At 49.8% G+C, this 26316-nt stretch overlaps 1 protein-coding gene and 1 long non-coding RNA gene across 3 annotated transcripts in view; one reads left to right on the top strand and one right to left on the bottom strand.

Moving 5' to 3' along the window:
- Positions 1–26316, top strand: part of LOC103821325 (serine/arginine-rich splicing factor 7) — a 1055603-nt gene that overhangs the window by 554770 nt on the left and 474517 nt on the right. The gene's annotated exons all lie outside the window — the stretch shown is intronic.
- On the bottom strand, positions 22094–25582 carry LOC127059482 (uncharacterized). Its single transcript, XR_007777393.1, has 3 exons — positions 25363–25582; positions 24654–24800; positions 22094–23678 (listed from the first exon to the last, which is right to left on the bottom strand). It is a non-coding gene; the product is annotated as an uncharacterized LOC127059482 (long non-coding RNA).

Genomic DNA, 26316 nt, shown 5'->3' with positions numbered 1-26316 from the left:
CATCTCCTAAACCAGAGTCCAGCACTCCAGGCTCAACAAGGAACTCCACCATGCTTCTCTTGCTGGACAGGAGGTGGTCAAGGGCCTGGGAGCAGAAGCCACAAAGAATCAGGTGTAGGTCAGAAACGAAACCTTTTATTCTGCCCCATGAAACTTTTTAAACTGAATAAATCAGACCTGCCATAATTTTGATGCTTTGAAAAAAATCCCACTGAACTTCTAGGAGATTGTCTGCTGTTAGTTGAAGACTTCAGACAGTTAAATGATACTTGCTAATTCTGGTGCTATCCCTAGGCCCAGACATCTGTCCCTGCTGGCAGGTCTAATGAGGACTTTGGTCTGCTCAAGAAACAGTTATTCATCATCAGATCTCTTTGCCCCTTATGTAAATGTTCTGCTTCATGTCAGAAGAAAGGGGAGGAAAAAAATCTATAAATAAAAAGTCAGCAGCTATTTTTGGAAAAGAATTTTCTTCCTGGTGTATGTGTCTGTGTGTGTGTGTAAACAATTGTCTTCTGCATTTTTGTCAGCTTATCTTATCTCTTAAACAAATACCAAAGGGCTTTTTTTATTTTATTTTTATCTGTCTTTTTTTTTTTTTTTTTTTATGGCCTGGTTGTCTTTATCAGTCTCTCTAAAAGACTCCCTCTGGGGTCAGGTTCTCCAAGCACCACCACACGTCCACGTGGTGCCCACTGTGGTACCTGAGCTGCAACTGATGCTCAAGGCAAAGTCTGGCCCTTGGAGCACCCTTGGCAGGGCTTGTAAAGTCATCACCCCCTACAGCCTTCCACCTAAATATTTACACCTGCTTATTGCAGATACAGCTTCACCCACCACCGTGCTAAGGGGTGCAACTGGGACTGGTTTTGGGCTGCAGGGAACTGCTCCCTGCACCAGACCCCCTGCCCATCAGCATCCTCTGCAGCACAACACTGCCACGGCCTCAGAGAAGGCTCTCCCAACAGTGAATAGGTGGGGAGGGACATGGCTTAAGTGCCCCCAGAGCAAGCTGGAATGGCCTGCCCTGGGCTCCCAGGAGCAGGCAGGGCTGAAGGGATTTCAATGGAAATTAGGTGGCTGCCGTTTCAGATGGATGGGTATTTTGGAGGAGAACAGGCAGGATATATATATAAAGTGAAGAGCAACTTAGGAGAAGAAACGAGCTGCTGAGGGCAATGGAAAAGCTCTCCAGAAGACTCAGCAGCCTTGTGTGTGCTGATAAGAGATAGGGTTGAGTGGAACATCACATTCCTGGACCATTCATAGCTCTCCTTCCTACGAAAGCAACAAGCTCTGGGGCTTGATAACACAGGAATGTCAATGCAGAGCTAAAATAAACCAACCCTCTGTGTGTGCTGCTTTAAATATTCCCAGGTACTCAGGGCTTGTTCTGAAAGCACCTATTTGAAGTCTGAGAGAGGGTGATAACTCTGCTCACCAGCTGGGAGGAAGGCAGGCAGAGGCAAGGAGGCTTGAAATGCTGTGCTGGCCCTGCTGCATATCAAATCATCTCCCCAGCAGCAGAGAGAACCAGCACAGGACAGAAGGAGCAGAATTACTCAAATGCTGGAGTTGCCAAAACAATAGCAAACATGTTAGGGGGTTAAAAAAAGTGATTGTCCTTGTCTCCAGCCTCTCAATGCCAGCATCAGAGACACAAGCTTCTATAGACCCCAGACCCAACAAGTGAAGCCACTTCCTGTAGGGAATCATGAAATAAACGGCAACTTTTAAACTATTCAGCTGAATTTCCACCCTGTTGAACTCAGAGTTCTGTCCCTGCACTAAGAAGGGCCAGAAATTAAGTGGTTATATGTGGCAGAGGGGACATTTCTGTCCAACCCAACATCCCAATCAAACCCAGTACTTGATCAAAACCCATCAGCTCATCCTTCTTGCAGTGCAAGGACTCTGTGTTTCCTAGATCCAGTCTCCCAAAGACTCTTGAAGGTGTTATGGCAGCACAGAGAATATTTGGATACTGCTCACCCAAAGGCCCTGACTCCCTTGCCCTCAGAGCTTCACAGACTCCTTCAAAGGCCAAAAACACCAAAACAGAGAACAGGATTGAAAATAGTTGGTTGTCCTCCCTTCTCTAGCTTTATGCTTTAAACTATCATGGGAAGGTTTTCAGGATGGGTTCCTGTGTGTCCAGGCTCCTAGCCCAACACATCCATGCCCTGATCTCAAGTGGCAAATGCCCATGCTACCATGCAGTCACACAGGGGCCACATGCACCACATACCTCTGAAAAAAACCAGGCCAAACCAGTCTCAGTTTTATCAGCTAGAAACTGTGATTCCCAAAACCTCTTCCCCAGATGCCTGAATACAATCCTTTGCCTGAACTCAGCCTTCCTTGCTCAACATCACCTGCTGGACTGGGGAGCAGAAGAACGATCACAGCTTTTTGCTCTTCATGGTGGCTGGCAGATGTTCCAGAGATGCCACTGCCCCCTGGCTCCTCTGGTTAATCCCTGTTGTCAGGGCCACAGGACACTTTCAGCAGGGCTCCTTCAGCACACCATGCAGGAAACTCAGGGCTGCTTCCAGCCAGAGCTGGCTCTGGAAACGAGTGCCTGTGCTCACTCTGCTGCAGGCACCGAGCTCTCCATGCACTAGCTTGGTGGGAAAGATAGAAATCAAACAAAAAACTCCTCCTGCAGTTTCCAGGGCTGCACCGTGAGTGTACATCCACATGATCTGGATAAACCCAGACCTGAGGGGTGTCAGCCTCTGTGGGGGTTAGGGCCAAAGGCTGGATTCAGCTCACACACTGAAGTCAGGGTGGTTTTGTGGGTGCAAGCTAGACTGGAACTTCAGTCTGGTGGTTTGAGGAGGATGGAATAACTTAGCTTTGATTTGAAATGGAAAGAGAAACAAAATAAAATGGTGCCATTCCTTTGCAAATCTCAAGGTCTCTAGTAACCCTGCTGCAGTGGGCTGCTTCTCCTGTTGACAGGGCACTAGAGATGGTGTCCAACAGTTAGCAGGTCTAGTGGGCATGGGAATTTCCTGTCCTGTTGGATTTTTGGTTCATCTCTCTTTCCTAGGGTTCCCTCTCCCTCCAAAGATTTTCCACAAGGGTGAAGCCAAAGCTTTAAACTTTGTGCCATGTCAAAGCAGCTTTTCTGTACTCACTCATCTTACAAGCCCAGTTTGGATCTCTACTCTGAGTTCTTTCTGGGTAGGGATTTCCTACCTCTGTTTACTCATCTGAAGCAGCTCCAGGCAGCCGAGTGTCTCACAGCCACCCACTCAGCCTGACAGAACAGGCAGATTCCATCCCATTTTCAGTGGTGTTTGCTGTATTTCCTCTGCTGCTAGAAGCAAACCAAGTTCCATCTCACCCAAGCAGAATTACTGGAACGTGGGGAGGAAAAACAAGGGAGGCAGAGTGGACTTTCAGGAGGGGAAAGGTTTCCAGCAAGAAAGGATAGCAATGATGATGTAGTGCAGCACCCAGCCAAACACTGCCTGCTCCCTGTGGCCACCCCAGCACCCACTCTGTGGCTTTAGCCAGAGCCACCCCAAACTATCATGATGGTTTCACCCCACCATCATCTATCCACACTCTGCCTCCAGCTAAGATGACAGATATCCCTCACCACCTCGATTTTCTCCTGTTCATTAACTGCATCACTTGTTTCAGTCCCTGCCTGAAGTCACAGTGGGTTCTTGAGGGGGGTACTGGGGAGGCACAGAGGGTCTGGCAGGTTGGGCAGCCCCCACCCAATGCATTACCACTCATTTCATTGCCTTGGTGTCACTAGTGGCTGAAAATGTGAACCCCACATTTGCCCTAATGCTTTCCCAGGCAGTGCAATCCCTTCTGTTCCAGATTGCAAGGCAAGATGTATTCTATTACCATCTGTATGGCAGTTGTCTGGTGTCAGGTGGACAATTCTCCTTATCTCTCTCTCTGAGTGATCACAATCACTCCTCCCTGGGCAGGGCACACCTGCTGATAACAAGCTATTGAATGTCACTGCATGGCCGATAAGAACTAGAACATCCCATAGTGAGATGCTCTGCCCAGAGGGAGGAGCCAAGCATTGCTGCCCAGATATAATCTGGAGGTTCTGACACACCAGCACGGCTTCCCACTGGATTTCCCAGAGGAACAGCAGCTGCTTCTTCTTCCATGGATCTGCAGAGGAAGAATACACCCTTTGTCCACAGGACCCCCCTGCTCCAACAGAACCACGCCTGACACTCCAGGAGGACTGCAGCCACTTTTCCAACTGGACTGCTACCAACCCCCTGACCAACAGGGTGTCAGGTTGAGTTCTGACTCTGTCAGTGTTGTTCTAGCGTACTGCATTGTTTATTTTATCAATTAATTTTTTTCCCCTTCCCTATTAAAGAACTGTTATTTCCTGCTCCCATATTTTTTGCCTGAGAGACTCTTAATATAAAATTCATAGCAATTCAGAGGGGTGGGGAGGGTTTGCATTCTCCATAGACCCCTTCTAAGGTGGGTTTAGTTGTTGCTGGCTCACACCCCTGCAGGGAGCTTGCAGCAGTGCCAGTATATCCATATGGAAGTGAACATTTCAGCCTGCCAGTGGCACCCACTTCCTACTTGGTGCCAGCAAAAGGGCTCTGACAAAAGGCATGCTTGTCACCCATGGCCAGCACTCAGTGTCACCCAGGAGCTGCCCCATCACCAGCTGGGACCATCCAGGTGCTGACACCACAGCTCCAATGAGCTGGGAAGGCCAAGCCAAGGAGTGACTGAACAGTGGTGTCCCACAGCGTGTGGAAATGATGCCTCCAGTAATCTTGGGAGTGAACAACCCCAACCAGCTCTTCTCCTGCCCAACTCTGCAGAGAGGGAGGAGGCTTGAGTTCCCCCTACACCTTTCTAGGCAGAAACATCTTTACTTGAGCTGAATTCAAGGAGGCCAGTTAGACCACAGAGAGGGATGAGACCATGTCTTCACCACACAATTTCATGCAGCAGGGTATCCTTCAAACACTAACTCAGATGTTTTGTCCCCAGTCCAGAAGGAAACAAGATGCCAATCTTTTCAGATTCAATGATAAACTCCTTTCCCATCTGGCCTCCTCTTCTGAGGACTTCAGAGAAAGACTGAAATAATTGGATGGTTTTCTGAAGTTTCCTGGTTGCAGTTCTCATGGTAATGGTAATAGTTCAGTGGCCTCAAGGTGTGCAAACACACCTTGAGCAGTTCTCCCAAGTAATTTCTTTAGGTAATGAATGGTAGTCTTTGTGTTTTCTTCTGCTGCAGCTTCAGATGACATCTGAATTAGCAATTGAAAATTAAGAAGAATGAAAGAGGATTTTTAGTAACTGGGGTGCCACTTACACCAGGGACAGAGCTGAGCTGGCTGACTGGCAGGTGAATTACTGCAGAATTAATTTTAGTGTCCCATCTCTGTTCTGTACTGTGACAGCAACCTTTCAGAAGGTGGAGTCAAGCTTTGACACACAAAGTCCATCTCCACTCAGACAACCCTCAAAGGGCAATAAAAAGCTTGATCCAAAAGTATCCTTCATAATCTTTAGGAACAAAAGGAAAATCAGTTTTCAAAAGGTGGTGTGTTTTTTAGATTTTGGTTTTGTTGTTTTTTTTTTGGGGGGGGATTTGTAACAAGGTACAATACAGAAAAGCAAGGGAATATTTCAGAGCCTTATTTCCTGTTACTCATATTCTATAAACTGTCTTCAGCACACAGGGCTGAATATTCCCAAAAGCTGAATGAAAAAAAATAATTCGTCCGTGATTCCATATTTATCCTTTGTATTTTATATCTGAATCTACATTCTCCTCGGACAGACAGACTCCTTCATATCTGCACACAGGTTCACCTTCACACACCCACACTGCAGCCTATCCAGTTACCATTTAGAGCAACATGTTTTACTTCCAGCTCGGCAGAAAACCTGGCTACAGTGGCAGGATTTTCTCCGGATGTGCAGACCTGACCAGGACAGGGGGTGCAGGAATTGTTGCAGCCCAAAAGCACCATTGCAGTGCCAAGCCTGAGCCTCAGCCCAGGCTGCAGTCAGGGATCCCTGATCAGCCTGGCTCACGGCCAAAGGCGTCCCTTTCACACTTTGCAGATATTTCTGGGCAGTGATTGTTGCCTATTCAGGTAAAGGTTTCCAATGAATTCTTTTCAGGCCACTCCTTTTTCCTTAGTTAATCCCTGGTTTTCCTTCTCACTTATTTCGGAGCCCATCCCTGCTGCTGGGCCCGAGTAAAAACCCTCAGGGGGCACAGAAGCAGCATTAGGACATTTCCCCTTTCCAGCCACTCATGAACACTCAGAGGCAGAAAGCACTGCCAGGCAGCGTCAAATCCCTCTTCCCCCAGCACCCCCAGCCTGGAGAAGGCAGCTGGCTGAGCTGCCACTTCCCTCTCTCCCAGCCCAAGTGACCTTAGTGTGAAGAAATGCTTTCCTGGTATTCAGCCTACATTTCCCCTCTCCCAGTTTATCCCATTGTTTCTACTTAACCCTTCCTCAACAGCCTCATCACCCTGAGAAGCTCTGACTGTATTTGGCTGCCATACACATTTCTGGCATGATTTTGGGTAATCATAATCAGTAATTCAGGTTAGCAACATATGTGGCCCCCCAAAAGACAGGCACATGTTCCTATGCCATTCCCGTGCCCCTTGTTTCAGGTCTTGGATTACCCAGTGACTTTTTGCTGGAAATGATCAAACAAGAAATGTAACATCAGTGGCTCAAACCTAGTGGGTGAGCCACTTGCCCACCAGGAACATCCCCTTGGAGCTTTCTGCAGGATTTCTCTCTGCTTGGTTTGCTTGCCCCACACCTGCTCCTTCTCACATGCATATTCCCCACTGGAGGTGCACACAAAAGGACACCAGACACAGCTTCTGTGTCAGACACAGCAGGGCCACAGGAGCTGAGGAGGGGACAGTGGAAGCAGAAGGGTTGTGTTGGGAGCTTGCAGTTCCAAGGTGGATCCCTGAAAACCCTTCTCCTGGGAATAGAGGTTATTGTAGCTGGTGTGGGGCAGTCCCTCTGAAGCCACAGACACAAAAAGCAGGGCTGTAACCCTTTAAAGACACAGAATAATCCTTTTAAGATGTAAATTATCTGAAGAGTATTAACAGAGATGTCACTGGGACGTTCCAAAGCATCTTCATGCTGTGTGCGCCTACTACGACCTGCAAAATCAGAACTTGCTAACAGCAAATTTCCTGGAAATGAGTTTGAGCTTCTTCCTGTTGTCTGTGAATTTCCGTTACTCCCTCCCAATACAAAACATTTCCTTAAAAATCCCCGAGATGCAAGCAGATCAACAGAGGAATGTTACAGAATGTCTTCTGTGGAAACCACTTCAGTACAGGAGCAGCACTTTGTAAAGGCCAGAAGTCCCTCTGCCTTGTGATCCTTTTTAACCCTTTAATGCCTGTCACACTCTCCAGAGAGCACTTCAGGTCCACAGCCTTGATGTGAGATGTTACCTTTACACTGTGAGATCTCCCCAGGTTTCCTTCCCGGTGATTTAGTGCCTTTCAGCCATTCCAACTTCAGCCCCAGGAACTTTCTCCTTGGTGCCAACACTTCTCTTTACCACTGATTCAACCACAAGCAGAGCAAAATTTCTGCAGCAAAACACGGTCCAAATTTGGCCAGTGAAAAGTTTTCACCTTTGCACAAACTTGTGGATTAATCAGCTGATTTTCAGGACTTGAGGATGCTCAAAGGATTGTTGAAGGGTTAACACCGAGACTGTTTTCAGACAGTGAAAGGTCTGGCTACAACTTCCCTTTGTTTCCCTCTCCCTCCTCCCTTTCCACCTTCCCTCCTGCTGCTTCTTTTATGGATAAGTCTTTACTGTGGCTCAAAAAAAAAAAAAAAAATTGCCTCTTGAGGGCCTTGTTTTCCCCGGACTGCTTGGGGCCATCAGAGATCCAGTCAGAGGGTGGCTTTTGTAATAAGGAAAGCTTCTTCCAGGCAGAGGAAGACACTGCCTGGGGCTTCTATATTCACAGCCTTTCTATTTCTGGCTCTCCCTTTTCACAGGGCTTTGTTTGCTAAACCCTGCTCTCCCCCACAGGACATCAGTGAGCACACTTACCCCAGAAAAAGAACAAGCAGAAAAGCCCCCAGCCACTCTGGCACAGCCCACCCCAGAGATAAGGGGCTTTGCATCTTACCTCTCTGCCTTTCCTACTTCCAGGAGACTAATTAATAGGAATGCCTTAAAGGCTTAAATCCTGCTCTATGGGTTTCAATCTGCCTCTCGAGGTAGAAAGTGAGACCTAATCCTGTTTTCAATGCAGACAGGGGTAGGCTGTGCAGACACCGAGCCCACAGCAATGCAAGAAAGGTCACTGCAATAATGCCATGCTCAGGGAGCCCCAGGCAGCTCTGGGGAGCTGGCATCAGATGTTAAGGCAAACCTAAGGGCCACAACTCTCCCTCTGATCGCTGACAGGAGGATTTCAGCCCATGACATCGGCTCTCAGCCCTCCCAACCCCAGCGAGATCCAACTGCTGCCTGCATCAGATTTTGAGGCAATGCTTAAAGTTCCTTGCCAAGGTGCCTAAAACACATAGGATGGGTAAAGCATTGCAGCCCCTCAAGACCTGCACAGGAAATGCAGGGATATTCCCTCTTCTTCCTAAACCTTTTTCCCAAAAGTTTTCACCAGTCTTCCAGCAAAAGCTCTGTTTAGTCCAGTCTCACCAGTGCAGCACACAGGTAACTGCTCTCCCATCCTCAGAGGGCTCCAGAGCTCCCTCCTGTAGATTTTCCATCAGTGGTTGTTTGGAACTTTTTTTTTGTTTTGTTTTGCTGTCTCTTGAAACAAGCCAGTGTTCAAGCATAGCCTGTCTGACACCTATCCCGAGGTCAAGCCAATTATTTCACTCCTTGCCCTGAGCTGCTGAGGCAGTCACAGCTTGCACCAATCTTTTAGCATTTCCACCACCTCCAGCCGAGCGCAGCCTGACTTGGGAAGTTTGCACTTTGTCACTGTTGATGCCTGCAAAGTCACCAGAAGCATATGGCACCTCCCTAGCCCTCTCCTGAACAGCAGGTGCTTTTTATACCTCTCCCTTCCTGAATTTCATACAACTGGTCCTTCAGCCAGAAATTCTCCAGTCTTGAATGCCCACTTCTGCAGGGTCTGACACAGCCAAGTTTTGATATGGTATTGATAACAAGTGTGTAATGGTTTGTATCTACATGTTGAGCCACCCTTTTCCCAGGAAGGGACAATCAGGGAGTTGGTTGTAATCTTGGATGGTTCTCCAGGCTCCCAGCTACCACCTCCAAGGATTGATCTGCCCACAGGAATGCACTCTCACTCACTCCTTGTCTTGCCAGTCACTGCTTTTTGATATCCAGCCCATCTCTTCAGCTCTTTTGAGTTAAGCACACACATTTTCTCATCTGGCACCAAGCAGATGAGAAGATTTCTGTGCCCAAGTGCACACCTGTATCAGCTGGTCTAACTGCAGCCTGGCCATTTCCAACAGGGCAGCAACAGTCTTGCCAAAAAGAGCTCTTGGTCCCCTAAGCACTTGCTGCAGCAGGAATAGGGCTTCTCAGAGAGGAATCAAGTCCTTTTAATTTGACAGAAACTGCTGAGAAGCTCTGCCAGAGCAACAATATTCCCCCACAGCTGGCCTGGATGAGCACTGTGAAGCCAGAGGTGAAGGACTTGCATAGCCCATTACCCAGCCTCCTGAGCCATGCACTTCCCAGCTGCCACACAGAAGCTCAGTCCCTGCTCTCTTTCTCCTTCACTCTCAGCTTGCAAACAGAGTGTGAAAACACATTTCCTCATCTTCAAATGTTTTGGTTTTTTTTTTGTATTTCCTTCTCAGCATATCTGCCCCTAGCTTATCACCTGGAGGCGCAGGGAAGAAGACACTCAGCATTTCACAAGATGTCATGTTTAACCTTGTGCATGATAGAAGCTGGAAACATGAATTATCAGTAGCACTGGGGCATGAATAAGGAGTGTTGTAGCTCAGAAACTTCAGACACAGCCACAGGAAGATGCAGTGATGTGCTCTTTTATCTCAGCCTAACTCCCAGAGGGTCACTATTGTACAAACTAAAACCCAGAGACACCTTCAGTCTCACACAAGGTACAAGTTCAACCCCTTCTCCCCCAGTTAAAATAATGATCAGAGATGGTTATTAGAAATGTCAGAAATTCTCCTTCCTGTCTTGAAACTTTGCAAGCTGGGTGACCCTCCTGGCTACCTACCCATGCAAGGGAAGCCTGGCAAGTCCTGAGGGCCAAGGCAGAAAATCATAAAATCACTTAGGTTAGAAAGGCCTTTCGAAGGATCCAGCCCAGGACTGCCAAGTCCCCAAGTGCTACATCTACATATCCCCTAAATGCCTCCAGGGATGCTGACTGACCACCTTTCTGGGCAGCCTGTCCAGGGCTTGACAACCCTTTTGGTGAAGAAGTTTTCTCTGCTATCCAATCTAAACCTTCTCTGCTGCAACCTGAGATCATTTCCTCCTGTCCTATTGCTTGTTACCTGGACACACTCCAGCACCTCAATGTCTCTCTTGGGGTCAGGGGCCCAAAAATAGAACAGAGAATTTGAGGACTGGCCTGACAGCCTTTCCCTACCAGCAGCACAGCAGCATCTTTCAGGTGTTTCCACCAAGAGATACCAGCACGATTTGCAGATGAAAGCAGCACATTATCATCATTGCTGCACTTTTTGGAGGATGGCAAGGCTGAGGTTAAAGAACAGCAATGGAAATGAGACAGAAGCACAGAAGATGGTCAGGGAAGTAAAGCAAAGTTCTGTCTGCTGTAACCAGCTCGGGTCAGGATGTGCCCATTGTCAGTGAAAGCCCCTAGAACCAGGTCTTCAAAGGGCTGCCTAGAAGCATCCAAGATGCCAGGCTGGGGCTTTCCAAAGCTAGTTTCTTCCTCCACGTGAAATTTCCCATTTTTACTTACATTTAGCTGCACAGGACAAACTCCAGGAAATACCAGCTAAAAATGTGCTAAAACATTTTTTCAACAGCACAAAGGGAGGAAGAGCTTTGCCTGTCCCCAGCTCTCTGAACTCTTCCCCCAACCTGGCAAAGCCTGGAGCAATTCAGACACTGTTGGAGAGACTCTGTTTGGGCAGAGGCACGATGTGCCATGCTGTCTGGTAAGGACATGATACAACTCCAGAGTCCATTCACACACCCAGAGCCTGGATGTGCATCAGCCTTCAGGAAAAATTTGAGGTTTGATGGGTTCCTGAGCTAGGAAGTCAACCTATACATCCTCCAGGAAGGCATCATTGCATCCCTCTTTACCCAGAGGGGAAACTCATCCACACACACTGGAAAACCCCTTCTGCAATTCTCTTTTCTAAGCATATCTACTGAGACTCTTCCCAGCCCAAACACTTTCTAATAAAGTCAACCCCAAAGATTTATCTCTGGCCACAACTTGTTTCCTGCCTTTATAGCAGAGGCCAGTGCTGCAGGTACCTCACTTCCAGCACAAAGATATTTATTATAGCCCAAAGCCTGGGAGATGGCACTTACTGCAAAGAGCTCAGCCTAATAGGCACAGCTCCATGATCCTCATTCCTACAGGGAGCCAGTCAAAGCCTGGGGGACAACAGGATTTTCCTGGGAAGGCTGTGGCTGTCCCCCTGCTGCCCCACCCCAGTTCTGTGCCTGCCCAGCACCACTGACCCACGCAGTGCTGTCTGTGCTGCACGGAGCAGCACGTGCCCAGCACAAATTAATCTTCTGCCACCCAAAACCCAGCACTGCCACATGGCTCCTGGGCTGCAGGAGAGGGAGCAGCAGGTCTCAGTGACTGGGGCCTCACTGGAATGCTGCATGCCCACTCTCAGGAGCTGAAAACACACCAAGGATGAAGGGTGAGCAGAGGGAGCAAGGGGGTTACTCGGGATGCTTAGGGCAGTTTGGAGCATGCAGGCATGAAAGTTCTGCTTTAGTAGAGGTCCTGCAGTCTGGCTGGCACATCCAAACTCTCCACCTGGGGTGCATCCCCATTGGATCAACACCCTCACAGGTACTTCCTGATGGTCTATTGATTTCAACAGATGCCCCAGTAAATGTGTTAGAGAGGGAACAACACCCCAGTAGCAGCTGCCAGTTCACCTGCTAACAGCCACTGGTTGGTGCAAAAGGGAAAAGGAGTTTGGAGAGGGTAAGTTATTAACAGGTCCAGGGGATGTTTGCAATCCTGGCAACAAGATCCTACCTCAGAGCTGGGGTAACAGCACAGCCTCCCCTGGGACCTGACCTCAAAACCTGGGTCACCTCCCAAGGCTCCTGCCACTCTCCTGACAATCTCCATCCTTGTAGAAAACATCACTTGCCAGGCCCAGCCGTGCCAGGGCAAGGCACATCCCAAAATCCCCCTTGCTGCCAGTTCCAGGTCGGGGACAACCTCCTGGTGACATGAGCCAGTCAAAGCACCGGGCCAGGGGGACACTGTGGGGCAGAGCAGCTGGGCCACACGAGGAGGGCTGGGGCAGGCAGCATCCCCTGGGAGCAGCCTCTGCCCAGGACTGAATTTCTGTTCTGGGGCTCTCTGTGCTTCCTGTTTGGTGAGACAGCCTCAGAGGGGAGTCAGTGTTTGCAAGGCTCCAGTCACATCACCCCATTGTTCCCGTGAAGGCAAGAGGCTGCAGGGGAGAGAGGGGGAGAGAGCAAAGCACCTCAGCAGGCTGCCCCAGCCCTGGCTCCCTGGCAGCAGTGGCACTGTGCAGGGAGGCAGAGCAAACAGCACAGTGATGTCACCGATTTCCCACCTCCTGCCACAGAGCAGCACACAGAGGGCACTCAGATGCTGGGAGCACAGCTTTCCCCTCCCCTGGAGTCTTCTGATAGTGGAAAAGGCAAAAAAGACAGGGAATTATTTTTCCCTCTGGCAATCTATAGGATTGCATCTATAAACACCCTCCAAAGCCTTTGTAGACCCAAAGAGAGGAGCTTTAAAGGCTTTTGAGTGATGTCAGCTTCTCAGCTGGGCCAAAGCCATCCCTCCTCCAGAGCCACTCTGCTTTCTGATGCACACAGATCAATGCCATGCCACAAAGAGGCACAGTGCCTTCTGCATGGGCAAAGAGAGGAGCCTCCTGCAAAGGGAGGGGACAGCAGGGGGGCCCAGGAAGAGGCAGCAAACCCCATCAGCCCTCCCTACCCAGGCCACACAGAGCAGGGGTGATGGACAGCAAAGCAGAATCAGGAGAGAGAAAAAAATGAGAGCCCCACAGAAGGAATTTGGGGAGTAAAGGGGAGCACAAGACAGGAGGGTGAAGCAGATGTGGCAAATAGAAACTAGAAACAGCTCCTGTGCACACAGGAGCCCTCAGTAAGAAGCAGCACAGCATGAATAAAAAGCTATTTTGGGGCTTACCTCAGGATGTTGCTCTGCAGGGTTGCACAGCCCCTCTACTAAACACAGGGGAAGGCATTTTGAGCTTGACAGGAGGAAGGGGCAGAGACAAAAGAGAGGTGCACCAGAAAAAGATCCTGCATCAGTAGGAAGATACAAGCACAGCTGAAGACAAAGGCCTTTTACAAGTGAGACAGCCAGGTTAAGAGACTTCAGCAAATCTCTCTGATTATTTGCTTCATCTGTGCTAGGAGAGACTTGCACCTCCTGGTGCTGCACAAGAATGAATGCAATAAAGAGGAGGAAGCACCAGGATGATAAAGTGATGGGGATTGTGCAATTCCCCCCTAGGTGAAGCTCTCTGTTTCAGCTCAATCAGCAGTGGCAATCGTTTGGTCACTGGTTTTTCTTAGATTCTGAAGCCTCCCTGAACCCCTACTTGTAGGACCACATTGACTTGATGCAGGCTGCATCTCAGTCCCTGTTTTTCCACGGATTGGGACTCAGCATTTCCCATGAGGCAGCATGAAAACAGAGTGCAAAAGGCAAATTTTGCAATCTGATTTTGGGCAAAACAGATTTAAGGCAAAATGAGGTACATGTGCACAGCCTGTTCTGTGAGAAAGAGCCAGCCTCCAATTTTGAGTGGACCCGGAATTTCAGTGGACCCAGAATTTCACCAGCAGCATTTGCTGACCTATCAAGCAATTCACTGAATGAGAACTTCTGCTGCTCTATACTTTTGGCATGGTGTTATATACAATGTTTAAAGAATTTTTTGTTGTTGTTTCCCTTCCCCATTTTATTTCCTCCTTAAATTCCAAGACAACTGCCTGTGTGCAAGGATAGCAGCTGTTTTATTCCTGGAATTAGCACTCAGTTACTGGCCAGCCAAACACTGGGCTTTCTGCAGGAAATTTGGCTTTCCTGATTTGTTGCTGTTTTCCTTAGGCTGAAGTTAATGTCTGCTAGGGCCAGAACAGACATTCAGGGTTTTGTCTATGAAAAGAAAGAGTTCATTCCTTGTCAGCAGCAATGCAGGGCCTTTCAGAAACAGGAATATTTTCACTCTTAGGTTTCAGCAAGACATTTTGGCAGCATTATGAACCCAAACCTCTGGCAGAATCGCACAGGCAGTGAGAGAGGGACTTCATGGGAATATGAAGAGCAAAGGGGATCAGAGCTCAGTGCTGCCCTGGGCGGGCAGGAGTCCTTCCCACACATCCCTCACTGCTGGCACCAAGGCTCTGCAGGAAAGGGCTCAGACTGCTCCACCTGCTTTCCACATGGAACAGTTCAACACATCTCTGTGGCTGCACCTCCAGAAATGTCCTGCAGAACTCACACAAAATTCCCAAAACCCATTCTGGAAGTTCAGGATTTGGATGTTGGACCAAGAGCGAAGCCATGGAGAGCACACTGCACATGCACCTCCTCTGTGAGAGCCTGGGAGCTGGGAGAGGATGGGAGTCACCACTGGGGAAGTGTCTTGGGTAGCCAGAGGGCTGTTCCAGAGGGCTGGAATTGCCAGTTGGCACCGTGCTTGCATTGCCAGGGGCCTGCTGAAACCAGAACACAGGCTGGGGCAGAGCTCATTTCTTGTCTCCAGGAGCCAGGAGGCCCAGTTAAGTCCAAACACACTCAAAATAAGGGCTGAAACCTCGGGATGCTGATCCAGTACAAAGTGAAGCTTCTAAAAACAATAAGTTTTGCCATCTCTGACTGTATTTATCTCCAGCCTTGCCCAAGTGACCGCTCTGAGGAAGCAGGGGACAGATTCTGGTGCTACTGAAAGGTCCTGTAAAAGCTCACAGCCCCCAGCAAAAAGCCATTTTCTGAGGGAAAGGTGCATTGTTTAAAAAAGCAAGAAGCCTTTTTGCCTTCTGTTTGGGAATCCATCCCACCTCAGGTCTGTATAACAACCTTCTGGAAAGGAAGGGGATGTCCTCTGGTCAAAGCAAACTCCTCTGCTCAGCTGCCTTTCTCCTTCCCTTCCCTCTCCACCATGTCCACATGGAGACTTTAAGTGGTCCTGGAGCCTGCACTCCTCAGGACTCATCCCATCCAGGGCCCAGCTGCCCTGCCAACACTCCCAGGGCCCCAAGAGCTGGAGAACTGCAGGTCACAGGTGAAAATGAGGAGAGGAGAAAGAAAAAGAGCACGGGTAGAGCCTTGACATCTCCTGCCCCAGCCTGGAGCCACCACAGGCTTTTCCAAGAAAGGACTGGGACAGCCAGGCACAAGTGATTGCAAATCAGATGTTCAGGTAAAAATGGTGGCAGGTTCTGTTTTGGCACTGAGTTTTTCCAAAACCAAAAAACCCCACTGAATAAGCATGGCTTTGGTCATGGAGCTTTGCATTAATCTTCTGCTTAGTTCTGATAGACCTGAGCTCTCTTTTCCTTCCGTGTCTGAACCTTCAGCTTACTTTACTTTCTAAAGATTTTCTCTGGGGAAAAAGAGAAGAAAAAAAGACTGGAAATGCTCTTTTTCATTTAAAAGGAAGCTGAAACTCCCTAACAATGAGATGACTCCAGCAGCTGGGCTTTTAAGGACACTCTGGAAATTACCAGACTCCTGATAAAATCACAGGAGCTGGCAAGGCTGTATTTCCCCTGCACAATTACAATTCCTTTGCCTGTGGGTATTGCTGTGTTGAAATGCCTCTAAAGTTCCTGCTATGTCATTGAATTTGCATGCATTTCTTTTTGGTTCTTTCCTTCTCCAGCCCCTGCCAGAGAGCAGACATTCCTGAAAATCAACTAACCACACTCCCATAACTTTACAGCCTGAAGACCTTGGAGCAAATGAGCCTTGAAGAGTAATTGTGGAATTACAGGCACCAAATGATGCTGAATTATTCAGAGCTTAGCAGATGCTGCTTGGTGGTTGGATTTGGGGGAAATCGCTGGAAAACAGGAGAAAAAGTCATGTTTCCAATTGATAGAGCAATACTAGTAAACTCTCACTGTTTCTGATCTCTATTAGCAAAAGTAAAATAAAATATGGGATTAAACAGTTAAACCTGCACTGGGAAAGGTCAGGTTTAGGCATTCCCCTGATACATCTGCATTGCTGTAAGAGGTGCTGAGAGCAATCACACCAAATCCAAGCACTTCAGCCAAAAAACATCAGCCAGGATGTACCAGGTCTTGGAGGCAGGTATGAGCCAAATTTCCATGCTGCTGGATGCGTGGACCTTAACCAGGATGTATCTTCCCAGCAGGATCAATTAAATCCTATTGACTGCGTGAGATAATTGTCTCCATTTAGAAAACACCTCAGGAGCATCATCACTGACCAAGCCAGGAGGAATGCAGCAGCCACAGAAATAAGGAAAGAAAAATGATGGAGACACGTGCAGTGATGTCTGGTGGTGTAGGTTCATTGCAGGGGGGTTGGACAGGTGACCTTTAAAGGTCTTTTCTGAGACCATTCTATGATTATACATTCACTAATAATTGACCATCTCTGTCTTCACATGCAGGGTGTTGCTGCACATTCTATGAATGGCCTTCATTATTAGTAGCATTATTATTGTTATTAATATTATTATCATTATTTCTATTCTTCACAGGTAGGAATCCAGCTGAAGTGTTAGAATTACTTAAGAAATTAATGCAGAAAATCAGCAGCTTGCTCAACATCACGCAGGAAATGGGTGAGGACTGAGGGATGGGAAGCAGGTGTTCCCCTGACCGGATTGTCAGGTTGTAGTGCCTTCCTACCAACACCTTGGCATTGCACAGGACCCAAAAAACACAAGGCTGCTGCAATGCTTGGAGGTCCTCTTCCCCAGAACTGTGATATTTTCCCTGGTCAAGAACTTGAAGAAAGGCAGGAAGGGAATGGGGGAAATCTGGGCGCTGGTTATCAGAGAGACTGATGGATGAGGCAGTGGGAAGAGCAGGAGCTTTGATGGGCTGACCAAGAAATCCCCAAAGGCAGCAGGGATACCTGAAGGGCCCGGCATTCCCAGCAGGTGACAGTGGGCAGCACCCGGCTCAGGTGTGCCCTGCTGTGGCACCGGGAGAGCCAATAACCCTGTCACTGGCAGAGCAGGTGCCAGGGCGATGGAGCAAGAGCTGAGGGAGGGTGGGCAGGAGGGAGGGATAAGTAGGTGACAGTCTAATTAGGGACTGTGACAGCTCCTGCCTCCGGGGCTGCAGGCATTTCCTGGCCGCGGGATGCTGCCGGCTTTGCCTCCTCAGAGCCTCCTCACAGCTCTGCAGGCACCGGCCACAGCCCCACCGGGCCGATGGAGAAGTGTCCAAATCCATTGTCCTGCCTGTGTGCCCGTGGGGGATGCAGGAGCAGAGGCTTTAGGTCACCTTTTGTCTTGGCCCTGTCGCTGGGTGTTTCAGCACAGGTGTCTGCTGCTGTTGACACTGAGTGATAAGTGGAGACATTTTTTCCATTGGAAAGAATCTTAAGAATTTCCCTGTTCTCTTTTTATTCTTTTTTTTTTCCTTTTGCATGGTGGTAAAGAGCCTGTTACTGGGGAGAGGGTGGGGGAGGCTGGCAGGAGGCAGAGGTGAGGTGGCACTTATTTAAAAACTAGATCCCACTCCATTCCATTCTCACAAGCACAGCCACTCTGGCCCCAAGCTTAAAATTCTTGTTTAAGTTAAATATTCCTCCCTTTCTGCACCCTCAGCTGCCTCCAGTAGCTGGTCCTTAGTGCTCTAGTCCCTCACTTGCAAACTGGTTCCCCAAAACTGCAGCCAGCAGCCACCTCAGGGGATTAATTATCCCTCCAGAAGTGGGAAGAGCTGTGGCTCCTTCGGTGTAGTCTGTGATACTGAGGCTGAATCTGCACCTTTGCATCCGGGCTCACATTTCAGCCCCCTCCATGACCCCTTCAAAGAGAGGAGTAGAACACTCAGAGCTTCGTTTCGCAGCTGAGGAAAAAGTGTTTGGATGTCAAATATAAAAACAACGCCTTTCCAAAAGGGGAAAAAGTTAGACAAGAGCTGGGAGAAGGCCCCCCTTCCCCTTGCCCATCTCGTGACACTGACCTGCCACCATGAAACACCCCAGGCTGCCACTGCCAGAGAGCTCCCATTATATTTGTCATGCTTTTCTGCGTCTCAGCTCTGTTTCAGGTCATTTCTCACGCCATCTGAGCCTGTTAGAATTGTTCCCCAAAAGAAACCAGACCTGCCTTAGTCTGGCACACCCTGGGGAGCAGGAGGCAGACCCAGTGACCCCACAGACGGGCTCACACTCCCTCCCAGCGCTGTCACCAGGGGAAAACCTGGTCTCACAGGCAGCTGAACATCTCCTGCACACACCAGAGGCTGAGGCGCTCCAACATGCAGGAGCACATCCCAGCACGTGCCACTGCTGCCCAGCAAAGCTGCCCAGCCCCCTTTGCTCTCCCAGGACCTGGCTGGAGAGCAGCCAAGGCACCTCCAGCCCTGCTGCTGGTGCATCGTGCCACAGGGCATCTCTCCCTCTCGGGGTAACAGTGACACTGAGAAGCAGGTGCCATCCCCAGCCAAGGATGGAAAATATAATAATTGTGCTAAAAAAACCCTGGTGCAGTGGAAAGCCAGGCCCAGGGGGACTCAGCCAAGCAGCCTGGGACACCAGCTTGCCTAACATGTTCAGAGAGCCGTGGCCACCACACAACTGCCTGTACCTGCAGCAATCAGCTGGCTCTGGTCATCTGCTGCCCCTGCCCTGGGAGTGGGGAGGCAGAGGGTCCCCCACCATGTGGTCTCCTGGGAATCTGGGCTAGCAGAAAGCCAACAGGAGTTATTTTAATGGATAATAAAAAAAAAAAAAAAACACAAAAAACCCCTCATGTCAGTGCATTGATGTCCTCTCTCTGATCTGCTCCTTGGTTGGGGAAATGTTGGTGGCAGTGAAGCTGGAAGGGCTGGGGTCCTTGCTGCAGAGGATGATATCCTCTCTTCTGGAGAGGATACAAACCTGGGGCCCAACACTCATAAATTACCTTTTTTTCCCCCCCTCATCTCCAGTCTGCTGTATGGGGCTGCACATCCTCATCCTCAGGGATACAGTGAGCTTCCCCACCCATACCTCCCATCCCAGGGGAGGGGAACCATGGAGGATAAGAAGGAAAAGGCAAACAAGCCTTGTTTTAAACAAAAGAATAAAGAGGCCAAGCCACAGATGAAACATTACCACTTCAAAATGGTAAAAAATAGATAACAACATTAGTCACCAGCAGTTAAGGACCTCCAGCCTCCACAGCCTGAGGGGGCTATGAGGAGCCTTCCATCCTCCTCATCCTCCTCCTGCCCCTGTTCCTGCCTGTTTGTATCATATGGTTTATGACAAAACAACTTATTAAAGGAATTACGCAACTGAGGTCCTAACCCTTTCCACGCTGGATTTTTCCACAGCCTCACCCTCAGCAGGCAGTCCTGCTGGAGACACCAGCTACTGTCACAAGCCCTGTGCTGTGCTTAGCTGTTTTAACGAGGCCTCAGCTCTTTAACTGCTTGCCTGCTTTGTTGGGAAGCTTGGTCACATGAGTGTGGAGGTAATCCAGCAAAAGTACTATCAGTGTACTCAGTTTTTGGGGCTGGCACTGCCTCTGGAGTTGAGCTCTGCCCACAGCCTCGGGACCAGCCTCCCAGGAGGTCACTCAGTGGAAGGACATCTTTGCACCTCGCAGGGCAGACTGGAGTTGGCTCTGCAGCTCATGGTCCACGTGGGCCACAGGAAACTTGTCTCCTGGCAGGGCGCAGTGCTGGCTGCCCTGGGATTACCTGGGAAGGCCACCTGACCACCGAGAAGGAATGTGTGAGCCTGTGCATAGGCACCCCCTGCCTTCTGAGGTGCCTCGGAGTGCCCGAGGCTCCCACCCAGGGCGGGCAGATTTGGTCCAGGAGCCCAGAGCAGCATCCTCTAGCAGAGGCAGATGTTGCTCTGCCCTTGCTGTGCCCAGACACGCCAGGACAAACCTGCCCAGGTCACTGCCCCCCACCCGGGGCTCGCCACCAGCAGGGACCAGCCCTGCCCTGCCCTGTGCCATCATCTCAGTTCGGACTGTGAGGCTGGGACCAGAGTTGGCTCCCAAACACCTCAGGCTGCCAGCAAGGGGCTGGCACATGCACACAGAGCAAACCTGTTCTATGTGTGAGAGTCTCTGCCAAGAGCCCCAGAACCATGGCAGGTTTCAGACCCAGGGTGAAGGGCTCAGGTAAAAACCCAGCTCCCACGTTGGCCAGAAAATGGTCAACGTGGGAGCTGGGTTTCAGTTTGCTGGTTTCAGACTCGGCTCCAGTTTTGTGTCAAACAAAAAAAAAATCACCTGCAGAAATCCCACCCCTCTAACTGCAGCCCACTGGGTCATATCAGCCAGCCTCAAATCTTCTGGTAAACAAGGCTCCCAAAGACAGACACCAGGCTGCTGGAAGCCTCGGCACGCATTTGTAATATGTAACACAGCCCATGAAAACTGTATCTCTGTGTAATTAGGAGTGCTCGGAGCGGTGACTCAGACATTCCAGTGCACTTTCTTCTTGTCGGTAGTGTGCGAAATCTAACTTTACTCATTTTTTCCAGTGACTTTGGACTTTAAAAACAGCAATTAGCAAAGGCAACTTGTTATCAGCTCCTGTCGGTTGCTCGTCCTCCTGCCAGTCCTCCGCTGTGTTTTGGTCACAGGCAAAGCTTTGGCAGTCGTTTCCCCAGGCTTGCTTTTGTCCAGAGGACTGGGGCAGCCAAGCGAAGAAAATAGGTGCTGAACCTGAAGCCCTTCCACACATCTTTGTGTTGAGCATCTGCTCATTGAAGTAGCTCTAGACTGGGCCTTTATGTAACACGGCAAATAGCAGATAAGGCATGGAATAAAACTTCAGAGGCATCATTTTCTCACTTCTCCTTCTGGTTACCACTAGGCAGGCACCAACAGATGGAAAGTGAAAACACTGTGCTCTCATCGCTGTGCTTCTCCTGCCATGTTTTTTATGGTGCTTTACATCTGTGCTGCTCACAGCTGGCTTTACTACCCAGGCATTGTCACACACTGCTGCAGCTGCACGAGTGGCAGGCTGCTGCTCTCCTCCGCTGCTGGGTGCTCTGCTGTCATCTTTTTATACTAAAACCCACGTGTACAATATTTACAATTACTTTCCAATACCTATCACCTGTGTTAGACAGTGAGCTTCTACTCTAAACCAATCTAAAAGTGCCAACACCACAGCAGAAGATGGAGGCCAAGAAAAAGAAAAAGGAGGAAGGCTGGACATGCCTCGATTCCTCTATCTTGCCTCCTGAGACCTCATTCTAAAAACTCTAAAAATCTATTTTTCACCCTGTGATAAATTGACTATCATTCTACTTAAACTTTTTTGGCTTGTAATCCTTCATATAAAGGTTGGTAATCATCTTTTCCAAGGGCTAAATCAAAGGCACAGGGGTCTTGGGCTCTGTGCCAAGATCTCTGAGCCCCCTGGGCAGGGGCTCAAGTTCTCTAGGACAGCCAGAGGAATTTCCTGGGTTCCAAAACTCTGCCCTTCTATGAAGTGTTTCCAAGGGTGCTCTGGAGCCTGCTGTGCTTGGTGAGGGGCAGGGGAAGCTGCTGTTCCCTCTAGCATGCTTCTCTCTGTATTTTCTTTCCTGGTGGGACTGACTGGTTGTGAGACCCCAGCAGAGGAGGTTGAAAGACCAGCATCCCCCTGAGACCTGGGGGGAGACTCTTGTCCAGCCAACCTGCCCAGGTGAGCCACCACGTACCTGGACTGATGAGTGGGGACAGAAAAACACCCAAGAGAAATACTTAAGTTCTCAACATTTTAATATGAAAAATTGGAGTGGAAATACGAACTTTTCCTGAGACACTGAGGTGATTCCTGGCGAGTAGATTGTGCTTGTCTGCCATTTGCTGCATGAATCTCTGACACACACAGAAAGATGGGGTACTGTGCAAGATCCATGTACAACCCAGAGGTTTTTGCTGTGGGAGCAAGGGAGCAAACAGGATCAGGCCCTACAGCTGGGCTGCAGACAAAAGGCAGGGAGTCTATTTAACCTCCTTGGTCTGTTTTCCTCAGCTCAGGTGGGAGGAACGTCATTAAGAGTCTGTGAACTAGCTGCATGTGGTTTGTCCCTGACACCTCTCCTTCTACCTCCATGGTCTTCATTGCAGTCCTGCCTGTGTGTTCCTCATTCTTCCCATTCGCCATTGGGGGTTTTTTCACCAGTTGTGTCACTTCATGTGACTGATGTCCTGCTGGTTCGGGGTTATTTTTTAAGAAATGTGAATTTTTAAGCAGATTCAGTCCACTGGGCTCACACAGAATGGCTGGCCATGGATGCATTAATCTTTTTGCACTACAGAACTGGGGGCATTGACATGTGAAGGGGCAAACCCAACAAGGTGAAAGTACAAAATAAACTAAGAGTGAGGTTCAGCTCATCTGGATTCAGCTGCTTGAAAGCTGGGCAAGCAAAAACATTGAATGGTTTGGGTTTGGATTTGCAGGGGACCCTAAAGATCATCTAGTTCCAGCCCCCTGCCATGGACAAGGATGCCTTCCACCAAAGCAGTTGCTCAGGGCCCCATCCAGCCTGGCCTTGAACACTTCCAGGAATGGATAATCCACAGCTTCTCTGGGCAACCTGTGCCAGTGCCTCACCACCCTCACAGTAAAGAATTCCTCCTAAAATCTAATTTAAACCTACTCTCTCTTTGAGTTTGAAGCCATTCCCCCTGTCCTGTCACTACAGGCCCTCCTAAATAGTTCCTCTCCATTTTTCTTGTAGTAGGCTCCCTTCAGGTACTGGAAGGCTGCAATTAGGTTACCCCAAAGCCTTCTCTTTTCCAGGCTAAACAGTCCCAATTCTCTCAGCCTTTCCTCTTAGGAGAGCTGCTCCACCCCTCTAATCAACTCCATGGTTATCTCCATCCTCTTGCTGGCCTGAGGACATTCTTTCCAGATAGGCTGTTAAAATGATTCACCTTCTGGAGATGTTTACTTCCTTCCATGTAGTACAGCAGGAGACCTAACAACTACCTCAGAATAAACACCCAGATTTTAATTACGATGGAGGCAGCTTAGCATGACTAGCCCAGTGCCAGGGTGGGAGGTGGCATCACAGGGTCTGAAGTGTTTGGGGTCCTTTCTTCCAGGGTCTGGAGCTTTTTCTGGCTCTCTGGGTAAAACTCAGCCAAATAAATCATTTCTTCTTACAGCAGTGGCTCTGGAAATTTCTTCTGATCAGGTTTCCTCAAAAGTGACTGCTGCTGCATCACACCAGGAGCCTTCCCTGTACACAAATATCTCAGGCTTGTTGGGAGAGACAGGTATGGAAAGTCACTGATGGCAAGTCCCTATAAAGAATAAAATACTCAAATACTATACTTCTTGCATTCTGTGGCCAATCCCATTTTACAGAGGTCAGGACTAGTTACAGAGGTTTAGTTGCTCAGATCAAGTAAGGCAGAGATAGGAAATCCCAAAGAAATCGCTTGGGCTGCTACTGAGAGAAAGCAGAAAGGATTCTGGATGGAAAGGAGCACATGGACAGGGTGCAGTCTGTGAAACATGCTGCAGCAAACAGGCAGCTGAGAAAGGCCCTGGAAGGGGCCAGGACAGCTCGGGAGTCCATCTGGGAGCACCAGTGGGGTGCACAGTAGCAGTCAGCACAACTTTCCCCTGCCCCATCTGAATGCCCACAGGCTCTTCCCTCTTCCACACAGAGGCACCCACAGCACACCCAACTAGAAATCCACATCCGAGTGCTCCAGATTTGGGCAAATCCCATTTCAGGTCAGCTGAGAGCCCCATGGATAGAGACAGGTCATGAGACTGCCCACTACAAAATCCCTTTGTCCTTGAGTGCAGGGGATAATGGCCCCAGCAGGATCTGCTGAGCCTGGCAGGCACTGAAGAGCCCCTGCAAAGCTCCCCTGGTCCTACTGTCAGAGCAAGCTCATGCAGGAAACCCTGCTCTAAAGCTGCCTCTGCCTTGCCCTCTTGTGAAGGTATCCCAAATCCCAGCAGCTGGATGGAACCCACCGAATCCATGCCAGAATGTGCCAATTACTCAGGAGGCTGAGCAGAGGATGAAGCAAGCTGTGGGCACTGGAGCAGGGGAGGGCAGGGCACCGAGAAGCAAATCCCCCTGCCAACACACACACACACACACACACACACACACACACACACACACACACACACACACACACACACACACACATACAGAGCCTCCTTGGCACACTGGAAAGGCTCTTCCCACCCAAGGGAACATGGAAAGCAGCTCCACCTCTGTTGCTTGCCCCACCAGTCACCTTCAGCCAGCTCACCTCCACGCCGGGGGACCCGGTGGTGTTGTCACCTGGCCACAAGCCGGGCTTTAAGCAGGGAAGTGTGGCTGCAGCTCCGGGGGCAGCAGGGGTCAGTCCTCACCCCGCAGGCAGCATCCACGGCAGGCTTGGCAGCGCTGGCAACAGCTGCAGTGGAAAAGAGTGGTCAAACACCGCTCAGGAAGGCTCGTGCTTGACAAATATTTGTTGAGCTGATTGTAACCTGCCTGGCTCATACCTCTGAATGCAGAGAACCTGTGGGGAAGAGCTCAAACCCCTGCAGTATAGCCACCCTTTTCCCTGCCCTGGCACAGCTGGAGAAAGCCACAAACCTGAGCCACCTCCTCACCCTGAGCTGTTCTCAGCGTGGAGAACAGCAGGAGCAGGCTGCTACATGGCAGTGACCACTCTGGGATTATATTCCCGTGTTTCCCCTTGTGCTGATCCTCACCCTTGCAGTTCCAGAGCCAAAGGCAGCAGCCAGTGCGACCCTGGAGGAGGTGGGGAGCTGCCGGGCTGCCGCTGGCCGCTGAGGCTCTGCCTGCTGCTCCATCCCTGCAGCTTGCAGCAGAGATGCAGGCTGTGCATGAGGCTCCCGGCTCTTTGGCAGGGCTCTGTGCACACAGCAGGTGGCCACGGGCACCCCTGGGCCAGGGGATGTTTGGGACAGAGGCAGGACATGCTCTGGGACACAGAGGGCAGGAAATACCTGGGCTCCTGGTCTGGCTGAGGGCAGAATAAAGAAGGAAGCACTGAAAATGAAAGCGGAGCTGCAGTGACATTTTCATGCTTGGCTTCTGACATCCTCTCCCTCTCATACACTTGACTTCCTTGCTTATTTTTATCAGATGAAGCTGATGGTCGCTGCTACGGTAACCCTGTGTGGTTACAGCTCTGGCAGCGACCGAGCGCTCAGTGCATGCTTCCTTTGTGGCTTGTGCACTCTTCCCACCCCTCAGGGCTCTCGAACAGCGCGTTTGACTTTGTTATGCCTCAGCTGCCTGTTGTGCTGGGCGGAGGTTCACCCCTCTTGGCTCTGCTCCCTTGTCCGAGGCCACTGCTCTCTTCCATCTCTCCTTGTCCCGTCTTTGCTCTCTTCGTGCAGGTCACTGACCCCAAGCTTGGCGCTGGGGGTTTTTGTTTTAACGTGGATAAAGCACAAGACAACTTTCAGAGCTGGTAACTTGGTGTGGGAGAAAAAGCTCTTCATGGACAGGAAAAGGTCTGATTTGAAACAACAACAAAAAAAAATGTACTTCTCTTGCTTTGACCCCAATCCTTCCCCTTTTAGCCATTATAGGGAAGGTGAGACCAGAGAACGAAAGAATCTCTTCCCCAGCTGGTCTGTCTCCAGTCCTGGCACCCAAAGTGCCCCAGCCTGCTGCCCCAGGCTTTTGGCTCATGCTGGGGCCATCAGCACAGCATGACACAGTCGAGCCCCACATGTCTTTTCCTCCAGGTGAACTTCCACTGAGCAAAGGTGGGAGCTGCAGAAGTCAGTGGGTGCCCCAGGCTTTGTCCTGGCCACATTTCCAGTCCTTGGAGCCACAAGGAGCTTTGGCAGAGCAGCTCTCCACTATCACACCTAACAACCCCACCCACAGTGCCTTCCCTTGCTTTGCAGCAGCTCCTGTCCTCTCCATCCCTGCCCATCATCACATAA

Source organism: Serinus canaria, chromosome 3 (assembly GCF_022539315.1).
Source record: "Serinus canaria isolate serCan28SL12 chromosome 3, serCan2020, whole genome shotgun sequence".
NCBI classification, from domain to species: Eukaryota; Metazoa; Chordata; class Aves; order Passeriformes; family Fringillidae; genus Serinus; species Serinus canaria.
This window is presented reverse-complemented; position numbering and strand designations above follow the sequence as displayed.